We start from the raw sequence: 16,580 nt of genomic DNA on the forward strand, positions 1-16,580 counted from the left end.
AGGGAGTTGGGGGGGTGGGGGAGAGGGGAGGCGGGAGGGGGAGGGGGAGGGGGAGGGGAGGGAGTTGGGGGGAGGGAGGGAGCTGGGGGGAGGGAGGGAGCTGGGATGGAGGGAGGGGGAGAGCGAGGGGGAGGAGGGGGGAAGGGAGGGGGAGGGGGGGATGGGGAGGGGGAGGTTGGAGGGGAGGGGGTGAGCGGGGAGGGGGGGAGGGGGGAGGGGGGAGAGGGTGACGGGGGGGGGTGGTGAGTGGGTGCTGCACCAATGCAGGAGAGGTTTGGGCCCAATGGGTCCACTTGGTCTAGTAAAAGTTTTTAAATGTTGAGCTCTCAAAATAAGCACAGTTGATGAAGAGGGTGTAAATGTAAAAATCATCATGGAAAAAAACAGAGGAAGTAAATGAAACATGGATTGGGTTTGGAAACAGCTAATTGTGGAAGATATTGGAAGGGAGAAACAAACTTTGAAGGTAAGAAAATAATTGTATGATAATATTAATATGAGGCAACGGAATAACCTTCAAAGGGGAAGAATGCTTTGAAATATAAATAAGATGGAAAGGAAAATAATGCAAAGAAATAGAATAAGCAAACAGGAATATTAAATTAGTTATACAGGAAAATAATTATAATTTGCCAGCCAAAGATTAGATGGGAAATGGGTAAAAGGAAGAAAAAAGTAGAGCCTTTGTTTACAGGAATCTGAAGATGGTAGCCTGAGGTAATATGTCCTGCAATAAAAAAAGTCCTTAATTTGTGTTTGTTTTACTCTGGATTTACATGATATAATCAAACCTGTTCTACATACTCCAAAAGAAAACCATCGATGAATACAAATGCAATATATTGGGAATTCAAAAAAATATTCCAAGCCTTAGTCAATATGTGAATACCCCTACAATAAGGCCTTAAATACAACATGGACCAGTGAGTCAACGTGTAGGAAAGAAATGCAGATGCTGGTTTAATCCGAAGATAGATACAAATAGATTATTAAGGGGTCGGACACGTTAGAGGCAGGAAACATGTACCCAATGTTGGGGGAGTCCAAAACAAGGGGCCACAGTTTTTAAGAATAAGGGGTAGGCCATTTAGAACTGAGATGAGGAAAAACTTTTTCAGTCAGAGAGTTGTGAATCTGTGGAATTCTCTGCCTCAGAAGGCAGTGGAGGCCAATTCTCTGAATGCATTCAAGGGAGAGCTGGATAGAGCTCTTAAGGATAGCGGAGTCAGGGGGTATGGGGAGAAGGCAGGAACGGCGTACTGATTGAGAATGATCAGTCATGATCACATTGAATGACAGTGCTGGCTCGAAGGGCTGAATGGCCTCCTCCTGCACCTATTATCTATTGTCTATTGTCTATTAAAAGCTGGAGTAACTCATAGGCTCAGACAACATCCCTGGAGAAAAGGAATAGGTGACCCTTCTTCAGGCAGTCTGAAGAAGGGTCCAGACCCGAAACGCCATCTATTCCTTTTCTCCAGAGATGCTGCCTGACCCGTTGAGTTGCGCCAGCGCTTTGTGTCTATCTTCGGCCTGTGAGCCAACGCGTGGATTGTGTCTCATTTGCTTTGCTGATTTGTAAAACTCCCGTTCACCCCTCTGTGTTGCTTCCACTTCACTTCACGGCGTTTGGCTGCTACATTTTGTCTCTCCAGCTTTGTTTCCGCCTTCCTTCTTTCGCCTCATCAATATTGCAATCTGCTTTTTATCAGAAACTGGGCCTGCACGGGGTTAGCAGGGAGGGAGCTGGGGCGTTGGACAAAGAGACAAATGGACAAGAAGACTCCAACAACTGAGTCGAGATGAAATTCCACAAGAACTGTCCAGAAATGGAGTGTTGATTTAGCATTACACTCCAAAGGACTGTCATCATATTTTTAAATTGAACATCCAATAAAAAATGTGTCTGTGTGTAAAACCTGTACTGTAATAACAGACACCACATGAATCAATATTAGGGGATAGTTGGAAGTTGGGGGAGAGAGAGAGGGAGATTACTTCTAAATCCTGTAATTTGAGGGGTTTTATTCTTTTGTTTAATTTCACTCTTGGCAAGTGTCACAGTGCACAAATCTTATCCAAGCCACAAAATACCTCACTGCACTAAAAGTGATGTTTTATATATACATCCCACTCTTTAGCTTCCCCTGTTCAAAGAAACTGCTTAGCATTTCACAGAAACCCAGCCAAACCTCAAATTTACATTCTCAAGGTTTTTTTGGTCAACCTTTCTTTCTCTTGTGTCATTTGTTTGCTTACTTCTCTTCGGTTTCTGTGGCAAGTGCGAGCATGAAGGTGAACACTAGTTTCAGAAACCTCTTTGCACATCAAACTAGCAAAGCGCACTCCTCAGCCAAATGAAACATAGATCCGATGAATAGGAGGAATCCCCGGGGCCTGAAATAGGAAAATAAATCTTTGCGGGTAGGAAAATCATTTCACAGATTTTTGGTGGGGAAACGCATGGAGTTTAAAGCCTTTCTACTGACAACTGAGTACAGAGTTCCCTGCACTATCTCGGCCAAGAAAAATGTCACGCTGACCAGTGCAGTAATGGAAATTGAGAAATAAATTAAAACCATAAGTATGCTCTAAATCTACTTTCCATTTGCACATGTTCCATTCCCTGGTTTCCTGGATATAATTCATTGCACGTGGCCAAAGACAGTTCACTGACCTAAAACACTTTGATTGCAGTGCTGGTGATATTGTGTACATTGAGCATTCAGTTGCAAAGCTGAAGGAGTTCAGGGCCCGGTTCTAGTGTTTCCTCAGCTGCAGAACCATGGACAATGGCTCATGCACCCAACAACTGGTCGGAGTGGTGGGGCCAGAGTTCATAAGGTCATAAGGTCATAAGTGATAGCAGCAGAATTAGGCCCATAATTCGGCCCATAAAGTCTACTCCGCCATTCAATCATGTCTCCCTCCTAACCCCTTTCTCTTGCCTTCTCCCTGTAACCCCTGACTAGGGCTCTCTCCTTCCCTCCCTCGAGCTCCCCTCCCCCACGAATTTGGTCAATGGTTCTCAGTTGGAACAAGGTACCCATCACTTTCCCTGCAATGAGTCATGCAAAATCTCAGAAATGGTTTGCCTCTCCCTTTTTCCTAGTTATCTTCTGCTGGAGCTGCAGTAAAAGATTGGCTTAACTCCTCGGAAACTGTGGAGCCTGCTCTACAAGTTTTGCTATTTAGGCAGCTCATTTTAATGGAATTTGTTATTTTGAGCTGACGAGCCCACGTGTTGATATCAGAAGCCCATCCACAATATTTTGGCGCCGTTTACAAAGAAAAAGTCCAAAGTGCAAAGTTCGCTCCATACGTTGGAAGGACTGGAGCTCCCCCGATCCAGGCAAGCCCCAGGCTGCTGCAGGCCCTGTCCTCTGTATCTCGGAGGTGCCTCCTGCAGTCGACCTTGATGGGGCTGGAGGCAAGACCCAGGTCCCTCTCCTACAGAAGATCGGCACAAAATGCTGGAGTTACTTAGCGGTACAGGCAGCGTCTCTGCATAAAAGGATGTCCCGCTGAGTTCCTCCAGATTTTTGTGTCTATCTTCGGTGTAAACCAGCATCTGCAGTTTCTTCCTGCACATTCCCTCTCCTACCGGCCCACTCCTCGCATCCATCACTGCCACCGGCCTCCTCCTCGACCCTCCGGTCTTCAGGGCATTTGAGCATCCCTTGCAGGCGACGGCCAGCTCGGCCCTTCTTCGCAGCGGAGAACCAGGCCTGTCGCCGCACGTGTCTGCTGCCGGTGCGCTGGGTTTTCATTCTTGTTGGCTGCTGGGTCCCTCCTCGCTCTCGGCGGCCTGCAGGCCTTTCTGCTCACTGACCGCCGAGTCCATCCTTCTTCGCGGTTGGTCGCGGTTAAACTGCAGATGCGGGTTTAAATCGAAGGCAGACACAAAATGCTGGAGTAACTCAGCGGGTCATTCTACCGCTGCACCATAGAGAGCATAGAGTATCTCAGCTGCACGGAGGCAGAGAGGAAAGCTCTTCAGCGGGGAGTCCATAGAGCTCAGAGGACCATCGGAACACAGCTACCAGCCTTGGAGGGCCATCTACAACACACGGTGCCTCAGAAAAGCCACCAGCATCCACAAAGACTCTTCACACCCCTGCAACTGTCTGTTCGAACTTCTACCATCGGGCAGACGATACAAGGCCTTCTACGCCCGCACCTCCAGACTCAGGAACAGCTTCATCCCCAGGGCCATAGCTGCTATGAACCGGTCCTGCTGAGCCGGATGGTCACATCGCACAGTGAACCGGCACAGATCTACTTGCACTTTATTCTGTCTTAAAACTGTTACAGTTTATTTCATTGGGTTGTTTAAATTGATACTGACTAGCTAATTAAATTATTGCATCGTATGGGAGGCGCATTCCCAATCTCGTTGTACCCCTGTACAATGACAATAAAGATATATTGTATTGTATTGTATTGTCAGGCAGCATCTCTGGGGAGAAGGAATGGGTGACATTTCGGGTCGAGACCCTTCTTCTGTCTGAAGAAATGTCTCGACCCAAAACGTCACCCATTCCTTTTCTCCAGAGATGCTACCTGTCCCGCTGAGTTACTCCAGCTTTTCGTGTCTACCTTGTCCTCAATGGCCCCTGGCTCTGTCCTCGCTCTCCACGACTGGCAGGTCTTTTTTCTCGTTGGCCGCCAGGTCTATCCTTTGTTCTCGGCCCGCCACCCAGTGGTTCACGGCAGACACGACACCTTGGTCCAACCTTGCCATGTCATCCCAACTGTTCCGACAGGAAAAAATCAAAGTCTACCATGAAAGAGAGTTCCGCTGATGGTCAGGCCACCCTTCAGCTGAGACTTTAAGGTGAGCCACTGTCCGCTCACTTGAGTATCGCTGTGAAGAACAACAAGGAAGATCTCCTCAACATCCTACAATCTACTTGTCCCTCTGTCGACATTACTAAAAGCAGACCCTTTCACAGACTGAAGAAGGGTCTCGACCTGAAACGTCGCCCATTCCTTCTCTCCAGAGATGCTGCCTGACCCGCTGAGTTACTCCAGCATTTTGCGCCTATTTTATTTGCCATTTCACCATTTTTATTAACAAAATTTATGAGGTTTCAGGAGACAGCAAGGTTACAAATAACACAAAAAATAATGCTTTGGTATTTGCTGTATGGATATCTCAGCCCACTGCACTCCCCTTCTAAATGGATCAACTTGATCACAAGTTCTGCTCCAGTATTCACTTTTATCATATCATATCATATCATATATATACAGCGCGGAAACAGGCCTTTTCGGCCCTCCAAGTCCGCGCCGCCCAGTGATCCCCGCACATTAACACTATCCTACACCCACTAGGGACAATTTTTTACATTTACCCAGGCAGATTTTAATTATTAATACCTGCTAGAAAGCAGTTTTTCAGTGATCAGTGTGTTCACATGTGGCTTCATGTCCAAGAATCTGAACGTGTTATTTGTGATTTACAAACTCTTGATAGAACCATTCAAGACCATTTAATTCTCTCTTTAAAAAAGAATGGTTGATCATAAAATATATTGTAAAATATATCTTATAAAATATATTGTAATCTTTATTCATTTTTTTCCTCCCCGGTTTATCAAATACTTAAGGTGGATATACACTGACTAATCATATAAAGCAAGTATAAACTCAAGGGATGCACAGAGTCTCTTGCCCAGAGTAGGTGAATCAAGAACCAGAGGACATAGGTTTAGGGTGAAGGGGAAAAGATGTAATATGAATCTGAAGGGTATCTTTTTCACACAAAAGGTGGTGGGTGTATAGAACAAGCTGCCAGAGGGGGTAGTTGAGGCAGGGACTATCCCAACATTTAAGAAACAGTTAGACAGATGCATGGATGGGGCAGGTTTGGAGGGATATGGACCAAATGCTGGCAGGTGGGACTAGTGTAGCTGGAACATGTTGGTTGGTGTGGGCAAGTTGGGCTGAAGGGCCTGTTTCCACGATGTATCACTCTATGACTCTATGGAAGTATATTTTCCAAGGCTCCTAGCTTACTGAGAGCCAATCAGCAGAACGTGGAAACCAAAATGGCTGCACGTGGCACAGCAACAAAGTTGTTGCCCTGCAGTACCAGGGACCCAGTTTTGATCCTGTCTATGCAGTTTGTACATTCTCCCTGTGACAAGGTGGCTTTTCTCGGGTTCCACATTCCAAAGACGTACAGGTTTGTAGGTGAGTTGGCTTCGTTAAAATTGTCCCTTTTACGTAGGATGGCAGTAGTGTGCATGGTGATCGCTGGTCTGCACAGAATGCTGGTGACCTATTTCTGTGCTGTATCACTAAAGTCTAAAATGTTTGGTTGTAGCTTGGATCCCAAGTTCAAGAATAACCAATCTTTCACTGACCTAAGAAACTTTGCAGGGCCTTAGGCCTCCTTTAAATATATATCTTTTGATAATATCGAAACGTATAAGATTATTAAGGGGTTGGACACGTTAGAGGCAGGAAACATGTTCCCAAAGTTGGGGGAGTCCAGAACCGGGGGCCACAGTTTAAGAATAAGGGGTAGGCCATTTAGAACTGAGATGAGGAAAAACTTTTTCAGTCAGAGAGTTGTGAATCTGTGGAATTCTCTGCCTCAGAAGGCAGTGGAGGCCAATTCTCTGAATGCATTCAAGAGAGAGCTTGATAGAGCTCTTAAGGATAGCGGAGTCAGGGGGTATGGAGAGAAGGCAGCAACGGGGTACTGATTGAGAATGATCACATTGAATGGCGGTGCTGGCTCGAAGGGCCGAATGGCCTCCTCCTGCACCTATTGTCTATTGTCTATTGTCTATAATATTCTGCACTGGTCATTCCACCTTTTGGTCACCCTAATAACATTTTCTCAGTCTATGATTCTTTTTTTCGGTCCTCATACAATCCCCCCTACAGTTATTGCTGTTGGACCTTTTTATTTGAGTGGGTCGAGGCAGTTCAAATGACACGTCACACACGGAATGAAAGGTCGATGCGTGGATGTTTTATAAAGCACGAGTTCATGCAAAAACTTACGCTCTGTTCCCATTCCTTTTGTCGGATCGAGCATTGTCTTTGCAACTGCCTGCGTGAACTGCAATAGAGTCGTCACGTCTATCTTGCACTTTGACAGCTCATTAATCCTACGTGAGAATGGTGAGAGGGAGAAAGAGGGGCTTCCAGGATCCTTGCCCATTGTGGCTGTGCTGCTGCTTGTTCTAGCATGAGTAGGGGAGGAGTTGTCAGTGTGTTTGTGATGTGGGTAAAGCCCAACATCACAGCTCTTCGCAATAATAACCAGTTCAGCATAAGCTTTGTGTGCGGCACGGTGGCGCAGTGGTAGAGTTGCTGCCCTACAGCGCTTGCTTTACATATATACCAAGCCAATATAGGGTCCCGGGTTCGATCCCGACTACGGGTGCTGTTGTAAAGGTGTAAGGGGATCCAAGGGTTAATGCGTACGGGCTGAGAGCTGTTGTTGTTCGTCCTTCGGGTTCGAAGATGACCATGACGTCATTTTCAGTTGGAGGATTGGTGACTGTGGGTCCGGAAGTGACTGGTGAGGCCAATCCGGGCCCAGAAAGTTCGCCCACCATAGGACACAAGTGGATGGGTGCTGCAGTGGAAGTGGAGGTAGCCCGTGCCTTGCGCGCGGTGCGTTTCCTCTGGGCCTCTGCAGTGCGTCTGTTCTCTGCTGCACGGGCTCCTGTGGTGAGCTTGCTACGCCAGGCTGGACGGTCCAGAGCAACAGACTCCCAAGTGCTGAGGTTGGTGTCCAAGTCTTTGAGAGCTATTCACCGGGAGCTAACGGTCGAAGCATGGCGTAACTAGACTGCTTACCGCAAAGGCTTGCAAGGCTTATCTCGTGTTGTCAACTATTGGCTAAAAAAGAGGCACCGATGACCACAAAGAGATAGCAGCTGGACAAGGGTTAAGGAACTGATATTGAAAGAGGGAATTGACACGGGGGGGGGGGGGGGCATATCTATATATGGCCATGTCGAAGCTGGGTATAAGGATGACTATTAGAAACATAGAAACATAGAAACATAGAAAATAGGTGCAGGAGTAAGCTATTCGGCCCTTCGAGCCTGCACCGCCATTCAATATGATCATGGCTGATCATCCAACTCAGTATCCCGTACCTGCCTTCTCTCCATACCCCCTGATCCCTTTAGCCACAAGGGCCACATCTAACTCCCTCTTAAATATAGCCAATGAACTGGCCTCAACTATCTTCTGTGGCAGAGAATTCCACAGATTCACCACTCTCTGTGTGAAAAAAAACTTTCTCATCTCGGTCCTAAAAGACTTCCCCCTTATCCTTAAACTGTGACCCCTTGTTCTGGACTTCCCCAACATCGGGAACAATCTTCCTGCATCTAGCCTGTCCAACCCCTTAAGAATTTTGTATGTTTCTATAAGATCCCCCCTCAATCTTCTAAATTCCAGTGAGTAAAAGCCGAGTCTATCCAGTCTTTCTTCATATGAAAGTCCTGCCATCCCAAGTAACCGATCTTGTGACTACATGCGGGACCAATTGTATTAGGTAATGATCACCCAATCTTCTGACCATCTGTAAGGCTGTTGGTCTTGGGAAACTGAACTCGTGATGACATGTAAGGCTCCTTTCGTGGTGTATAAATATGCCGCTAAAATGCTCTGTAAGTGAGTGGGCTGACGAAGGACTGCCAGTATGCGAGCATACTGATAGTGGCTCTCCCACCCCCACATGCGTCATAACGTATCTACTCGACTAATGCGCACTGTTGTCTTTCAGCGAACTTTAACACTGTCTGTACGGCCCCATGACCGCGTGGGTTTTCTCCGAGATCTTCGGTTTCCTCCCACACTCCAAAGACGTACAGGTTTGTAGGTTAATTGGCTTGGTCTAAATGCAAAAATTGTCCCTACTGTGTATGAAGCATGGCGTTAATGTGTGGGGATCGCTGGTTGGTGCGGACCCGGTTTGCCGAAGGGCCTGTTTCCGTGCTGTATCTCTAAAGCTAAACTAAACTAAACCTGATAGCATTAGGCCACAGCTTGTGAAGGTCTTATCAGCGGGCACAGCAAATACGACATGCTATTTGGACCATGTCTTGTATAATGCACCGTGTGTCCACCCACCCCGCGACTAGTTGTCTCTCCCCCATCACCTTCTCGCAAATTGCGCCGTCTTCCCAGCACTCCCTCTGCAATTTCCAGGCTCCGTAATGATAGGGGAAGCATGGACAAAAGCACTCTGTGTGAGTTCAGACGTGCAAGGATCTATTCTATTGCAAGTCGTGCTTCGAGGCATGTGTTTGGTCGAATGGCACAGCCATAATATCTTGGACAAAACTTGACCTACTTTGTGGAGAGACTTCAGTGAAAAGCTTTGGGCATGTTACGAATGTTACAGCATTGTGGTTTTTACTCTTGTGGGTCTGCCATCTGCTTCTCCACTCGCTCCTCCTGCTCTGTGCCCTCTACCTACTTTCACTTTAGTCTTACTCTGCACATTCCTGATTCATTCACGCAGTTATACCTTTCAAAGAAAAAATCACCTAATCCTTTATCGATACATCCTACTGTAAAGGCAATGATGGAATACTGCAATAATCTGGTATCAGAGTGTTCAAATATCTCAATAGTTCGACCTGTGACTAATGAGTTGGTATTGTAGTAACCAAACAAATCTTTTGCACGCCCTAACACCATTTTCTATGCTGCTGAACAAAAAGTGAATGGCTGACTGTTTATTATATACCATATACCAGAGGGGGTGGTTCTGGGACGCCAGAATGCACTGCTGAGCCAACTGGAGACGTCGTGGGTCCAATCAGCGAAACGTCGATGAAAGTAGGTGCCCACTTGATAACCCCAATGACGTGTCTGCCCAGCCTTTCTCAACATCGGAGGAGCATAGGTGAGTGCACAAGCCTCCCATCACCACCGGGAGCAAGTTGACCTCGTCGGACCCAGGCGCCGTAATCCTTCCCGGGAGCCGGTCCCACATAACATGAGCCGTATTTCCTCGACACCCTTCATCTCCCTCCGAGACGCAGGGAGGCGTGTCCTGTACGGGCTCCTCCTCCACACCCTGCACTTCTTCGCCCTGGTCCACCGTCCGGACACTAAGTGGCGGTCGGTGTTGCCTTCCGGTCACGAGGGGGCCCCGCAGTGGGGGTCCCTCTATGCAGGGATTCTGCCCCTCTCCATCGGGGACCTGGGGTGGAAGGTATTGCACCGAGGAGTCCCCTGCAACCTGTTCCTCGCGCGGTTCACAGACTCGCCAGCCGCCTGCCACTGCTGCGGGTTGGAAGAGTCTGTGTACCACGTGTACATGGAGTGTGTGAGTCTGTGTACCACGTGTACATGGAGTGTGTGAGTCTGTGTAGCACGTGTACATGGAGTGTGTGAGTCTGTGTAGCACGTGTACATGGAGTGTGTGAGTCTGTGTACCACGTGTACATGGAGTGTGTGAGTCTGTGTACCGCGTGTACATGGAGTGTGTGAGTCTGTGTACCACGTGTACATGGAGTGTGTGAGTCTGTGTACCACGTGTACATGGAGTGTGTGTCTGTGTACCGCGTGTACATGGAGTGTGTGAGTCTGTGTACCACGTGTACATGGAGTGTGTGAGTCTGTGTACCACGTGTACATGGAGTGTGTGAGACTGTGTACCACGTGTACATGGAGTGTGTGAGTCTGTGTACCACGTGTACATGGAGTGTGTGAGTCTGTGTACCACGTGTACATGGAGCGTGTGAGGTTGCAGCCCCTGTTCCAATATCTAAAGGAGCTGCTCCTTGCTTTTTGGCTGCATTTTTCACCCACCGTCCTCATCTTTGGACACCCTGTGCGTAGGGGAGAGAGGGTAGGGCTGAAGATGTCCTGGTTGGATTGCTCCTGGGCCTGGCCAAGCTGGCCATCCGTGACTCAGGCGCCAGGAGGAAGAGGGCTCTGCCCGAGCCGGCTGCCTGCCCCTTTTCCGGGGTTACATCCGCGCCCGGGTGGTGTTGGAGAGGGACTACACGCTGTCCACGGGCACCCTGGGGGATTTCCGGGACCGCTGGGCACCGCGGGGGGTTGGATGCATCCTGGATGGGGATTGTAATATAATTGTATAATAGTTCCAATTGGTATATTTGTTTGTATAATATTCTGGTGGTGGGTTCTGTTTTGGTTTTATTGTATTGTATATATTATTTTAATATTTGAATAAATATTTTTGATTAAAAAAAATAAAAAAATTTAAAAAAGAGAGCAAGTTGACATTTGGATTTCTAACATCTTGTCCTGTGTATTTTGAAACATGGTATCAGAGTGTTCAAATATCTCAATAGTTCGACCTGTGACTAATGCGTTGGTATTGTAGTAACCAAACAAATCTTTTGCACTCCCTAACACCATTTCCTATGCTGCTGAACATAAAGTGAATGGCTGACTGTTTATTATATACCATCGTTTTCAAGGCATCCCCTATTCAGAATTGAATCTACAGTGATTAGTATGTGTATGTACTGTATTACATATCAACATTTTTTTTAAAAAGTGAAATAAAATCCTCTTCTTTCGTATGTCAACTACAACAATCAAACAAGTTGCAATTGGTGCTTCAGAGTACCGTAGTTGACGCTTTGCTGCAAATTTTACCAGTTCCGTAGAGCTACCCAAGATGGACAACGAGGACGTAAAGCTACTCCCACCCCAGTGAAATAAAATGAATCACAGCAACAATAGTCTGGAGTCTTGGAATTTTACTAAACGGAGAGATAAATTACCAACAAAACCTCTGGCAATGTTTCCAAATGAAGGTCCACATTTGGATGATGTCCAGATCAAACAGTAACATCATAATCATCTCAACATGGAAGAGCTTTGAGGATCAATGGTGAATAGGATTCAGACCTTGTACGTTGATAGCTCTCCACACAGTGAATTCTCAGTGTAGCTGGATGTTTGGAGGACGTGCTAATTAAACTCATCTCCCACTGCTCCGTGACACAGCATTCTGGTCTGTCTTTTGGAAAGCACAGAATTTAACTCTTATGGAGTTGGCCCTTGTAATATGTAGGAAGGAACTGCAGATGCTGGTTTAAACGGAAGATGGACACAGAAAGCTGGAGTGCTATTGAGGTCGTGCAGCGTAGGTTTACTAGGTTAATTCCCGGAATGGCGGGACTGTCATATGTTGAAAGACTGGAGCGACTAGGTTTGTATACACTGGAATTTAGAAGGATGAGAGGAGATCTTATCGAAACGTATAAGATTATTAAGGGGTTGGACACGTTAGAGGCAGGAAACATGTTCCCAATGTTGGGGGAGTCCAGAATAAGGGGCCACAGATTAAGAATAAGGGGTAGGCCATTTAGAACAGAGATGAGGAAAAACGTTTTCAGTTCGAGAGTTGTGAATCTGTGGAATTCTCTGCCTCAGAAGGCAGTGGAGGCCAATTCTCTGAATGCATTCAAGAGAGAGCTAGATAGAGCTCTTAAGGATAGCGGAGTCAGGGGGTATGGGGAGAAGGCAGGAACGGGGTACTGATTGAGAATGATCAGCCATGATCACATTGAATGGCGGTGCTGGTTCGAAGGGCCGAATGGCCTCCTCCTGCACCTATTGTCTATTGTCTATTGTAACTCAGCGGGACGGGCAGCGTCTCTGGAGAGAAGGAATGTTCCAAAGGTCATCAGCAGCTACTTCCTACCTCTGAGAACCAGACCCAATACATAGTGTGGGAAGGAACTGCAGATGCTGGTTTACACCATAAACACAAACTGCCGGAGTAACTCAGTGGGACAGGCAGCATCTCTGGATCGAAGGGTTTCACGTCGAGATCCTTCTTCAGACTGTGTTGATCACCCGACATGTTGTGCAGCCAGCATTACCTTGGGGAATAGATCTTGGGGACCAGAGGCCATAGCCTCAGTCTAAAAGGATGTACCTTTAGCAAGGAGATGAGGAGGAATTTCTCGAGTCAGAGGGTACTGAATCTGTGGAATTAATTACTGTGGAGGCTAAGTCAATGGATATTTTTAAGGCGGAGATTGACAGATTCTTGATCAGTGATGGTGTCAGGGTTATGGGGTTCCTGGTTGCTGTCAGGTGTCCTACCACAGCTGGTGAGCACCAGAATCATTGTGGAAAGCCCCATTGGTTTTCCGGAGACATAACTCCAACAGATGCAGTGGTCTGGGAACATTTGCTCAGATGTGGATGCTTCATCGTGGTGTGCTACCCGCCCGCTACCCATCCTCACGATCCAATGGCAGCAGGCTGTGCTGGAGGAAGGGCAGCAAGCAACTCCGAGCCCGAGGCACATGAGCAACAGAAAGTGAAAGAGATGCAGGAGGACAAGGAAGGTCACCATGGGAAAGTGCAAACAGAATCATCAAAGACAACATCGCTCACCGGAGCAGAGGAGCAAGGCAATCATGGGCATCCTAGAGTCATAGAGTCATAGAGTGATACAGCGTGGAAACAGGCCCTTCGGTCCAGCTTGCCCACACCGGCCAACAATGTTCCAGCTACACTAGTCCTACCTGCCCATGTTTGATCCGTATCCGTCCAAACCTATCCTATCCATGTATTTGTCTAACTGTTTCTTAAATGTTGGGATAGTCCCAGCCTCAACTACCTCCTCTGGCAGCTTGTTCCATACACCCACCACCCTTTGTGTAACAAAGTTACCCCTCAGATTCCTATTAAATCTTTTCCCCTTCAGCTTAAACCTATGTTCTCTGGTCCTCAATCCACCTACTCTGGGCAAGAGTCTGTGCATCTACTCGATCTATTCCTCTCATGGTGAAAGGTTTGCTGACGTATTGGCCTTAACCAGACCTAGTGACCCTTTCCGCGCTCCAATCCTTAATATCAATATGGTTCCCCAGTAATTACCTGCGAGGGCCCAGGTTCCACCAAGATGCAGTACAGAACGCCACAGGAAATCCTTCTTCCCTGTGGCTATCAAACTGTACAACTCCTCTCACTTCTGTCGTGGGGTAGACTGACTCCCCCCCCACCCACCACCAAATCTTTGTACATCCCCAATCCATTCCACTCGTCACTTTAATTTCATGTTCCATGTATCTTGTGTTTTATGACTGTTGGAAGATCAATTTCCCTCCTGGGATAAATAAAGTTATTTCGTATCGTATCGTACCGTTTTCGCATAATAATTCCTCACTGTCTCCTATGCAGGACCACTCAAGGACATCGATGCACATCAGCGAATGAATTCCTGATCCTTTTTCTGTTGTGTTGCTGCACAACCTGTTTGCAATGTAGGAGGATGGACGGTCAGAGCATCTGCTAGAACGATACTGGCAGGAGAGGACTCTAGCTCTGTGTAGATACAGTGCAGAAACAGGCCCTTCGCCCCACCGAGTCCGCGCCACCCACCGATCCCCGCACACTAACACTATCCTACACACACTAGGGACAATTTTTTATTTAAATTTTTTTTTTTTTTTACATTTGCCCAGCCAATTAACCTACATACCTGTATAAGGAAATAACTGCAGATGCTGGTACAAATCGAAGGTATTTATTCACAAAATGCTGGAGTAACTCAGCAGGTCAGGCAGCATCTCGGGAGAGAAGGAATGGGTGACGTTTCGGGTCGAGACCCTTCTTCAGACTGATGTCAGGGGGGCGGGACAAAGGAAGGATATAGGTGGAGACAGGAAGATAGAGGGAGATCTGGGAAGGAGGAGGGGACGGGAGGGACAGAGGAACTATCTAAAGTTGGAGAAGTTGATGTTCTTACCACTGGGCTGCAAACTGCCCAGGCGAAATATGAGGTGCTGTTCCTCCAATTTCCGGTGGGCCTCACTATGGCACTGGAGGAGGCCCATGACAGAAAGGTCAGTCTGATGAAGGGTCTCGATCCGAAACGTCACCCATTCCTTCTCTCCCGAGATGCTGCCTGACCTGTTGAGTTACTCCAGCATTTTGTGAATAACCTACATACCTGTACGTCTTTGGAATGTGGGAGGAAACCGAAGATCTCGGAGAAAGCCCACGCAGGTCACGGGAAGAACGTACAAACTCCATACAGACGGCGCCCCTAGTCAGGATCAAACCTGAGTCTCCGGCGCTGCATTCGCTGTAAGGCAGCAACTCTACCGCTGCGCCATCCTGCCGCCACCGTTTCCCCAGAGGTGAAAATCCCCACTTTAGCTTGGCCTGCCATCAATTGTGAAGACTCACAATTTCTGTCCACACTCCTCGAATGAGCAGAGATTCTCACAGCTGGACGCAACTCCTGCCAGGCCCTTCCTAGTGGGCTTTCTGGCCAACGTTCCCCAGTACGCTGCCCAGCATTTACCTCACCAGCAAGAATATCACATATTTTCCTCATTCCCCTCCACCCTCTTCTCTCACAGTGGTCATTACCTTTGGTGCCTGCCTGCCCTGGAGCGTGCTTTTTCACTGACTGGTGTGCCACAGATTGAAGTTGTTTCCAGTTGTGACTGACCCCACTCGAGAGAGTACGGATTCTGTTTCAGTTTTGCTTGGGCAGCTTACACCTCAGCGGTATGAATATTGACTTCTCGAACTTCAAGTAACCCTTGCCTTCCCTCTCTCTCCATCCCTCCCCCTTCCCAGTTCTCCTACCCAGTTCTCCAACCTTATCTCTGTTTGCTATGTTGTTATCTTCCCCTCTATATTTTCCTTGATTTTCCCACCCTTTCATATCGCGATTTCACACCTTCCACTTCCTTATCCCTGTGTCTCCCTCTCCCTTAACTCTCAGTCTGAAGAAGGGTCTCGACCCGAAACATCACCCATTCCTTCGATCCAAAGATGCTGCCTGTCCCGCTGAGTTACTCTGGCATTTTGTGTCTATCTTCGGTTTAAACCAGCATCTGCAGTTCCTGCACCTCCTCCAACCTCATCTATTGCAACAACTGCTCTAGATGTCAACTTATTTACATCGGCGAAACCAAGCGCAGGCTCGGCGATCGCTTCGCTGAACACCTGCGCTTGGTCCACATTAACCAAACTGATCTCCCGGTGGCCGAGCACTTCAACTCCCCCTCCCATTCCCAGTCTGACCTTTCTGTCATGGGCCTCCTCCAGTGCCATAGTGAGGCCCACTGGAAATTGGAGGAACAGCACCTCATATTTCGCCTGGGCAGTTTGCAGCCCAGTGGTAAGAACATCGACTTCTCCAACTTTGGATAGTTCCTCTGTCCCTCCCGTCCCCTCCTCCTTCCCAGATCTCCCTCTATCTTCCTGTCTCCACCTATATCCTTCCTTTGTCCCGCCCCCCTGACATCAGTCTGAAGAAGGGTCTCGACCCGAAACGTCACCCATTCCTTCTCTCCCGAGATGCTGCCTGACCTGCTGAGTTACTCCAGCATTTTGTGAATAAATTCCTTCCTACACATTTCAGTTTCAGTTTAGGTTATTGTCATGCGTACCGAGATGTGGTGCAAAGCTTTTTGTGGCGCGGCCCATTTTACTGCATGGCACTGGATGGACCCACTCTAACACCATTTCAAGTAGCTTATCGGCCAACTTTGCATCTTGACGCTGGGGAATCAATCAGATACCGACACACACACAACTCAGGTCTGAGCACATACAGAAAAGGATGAAATGCA

Source organism: Rhinoraja longicauda, chromosome 9 (genome assembly GCF_053455715.1).
Source record: "Rhinoraja longicauda isolate Sanriku21f chromosome 9, sRhiLon1.1, whole genome shotgun sequence".
NCBI lineage: Eukaryota > Metazoa > Chordata > Chondrichthyes > Rajiformes > Arhynchobatidae > Rhinoraja > Rhinoraja longicauda.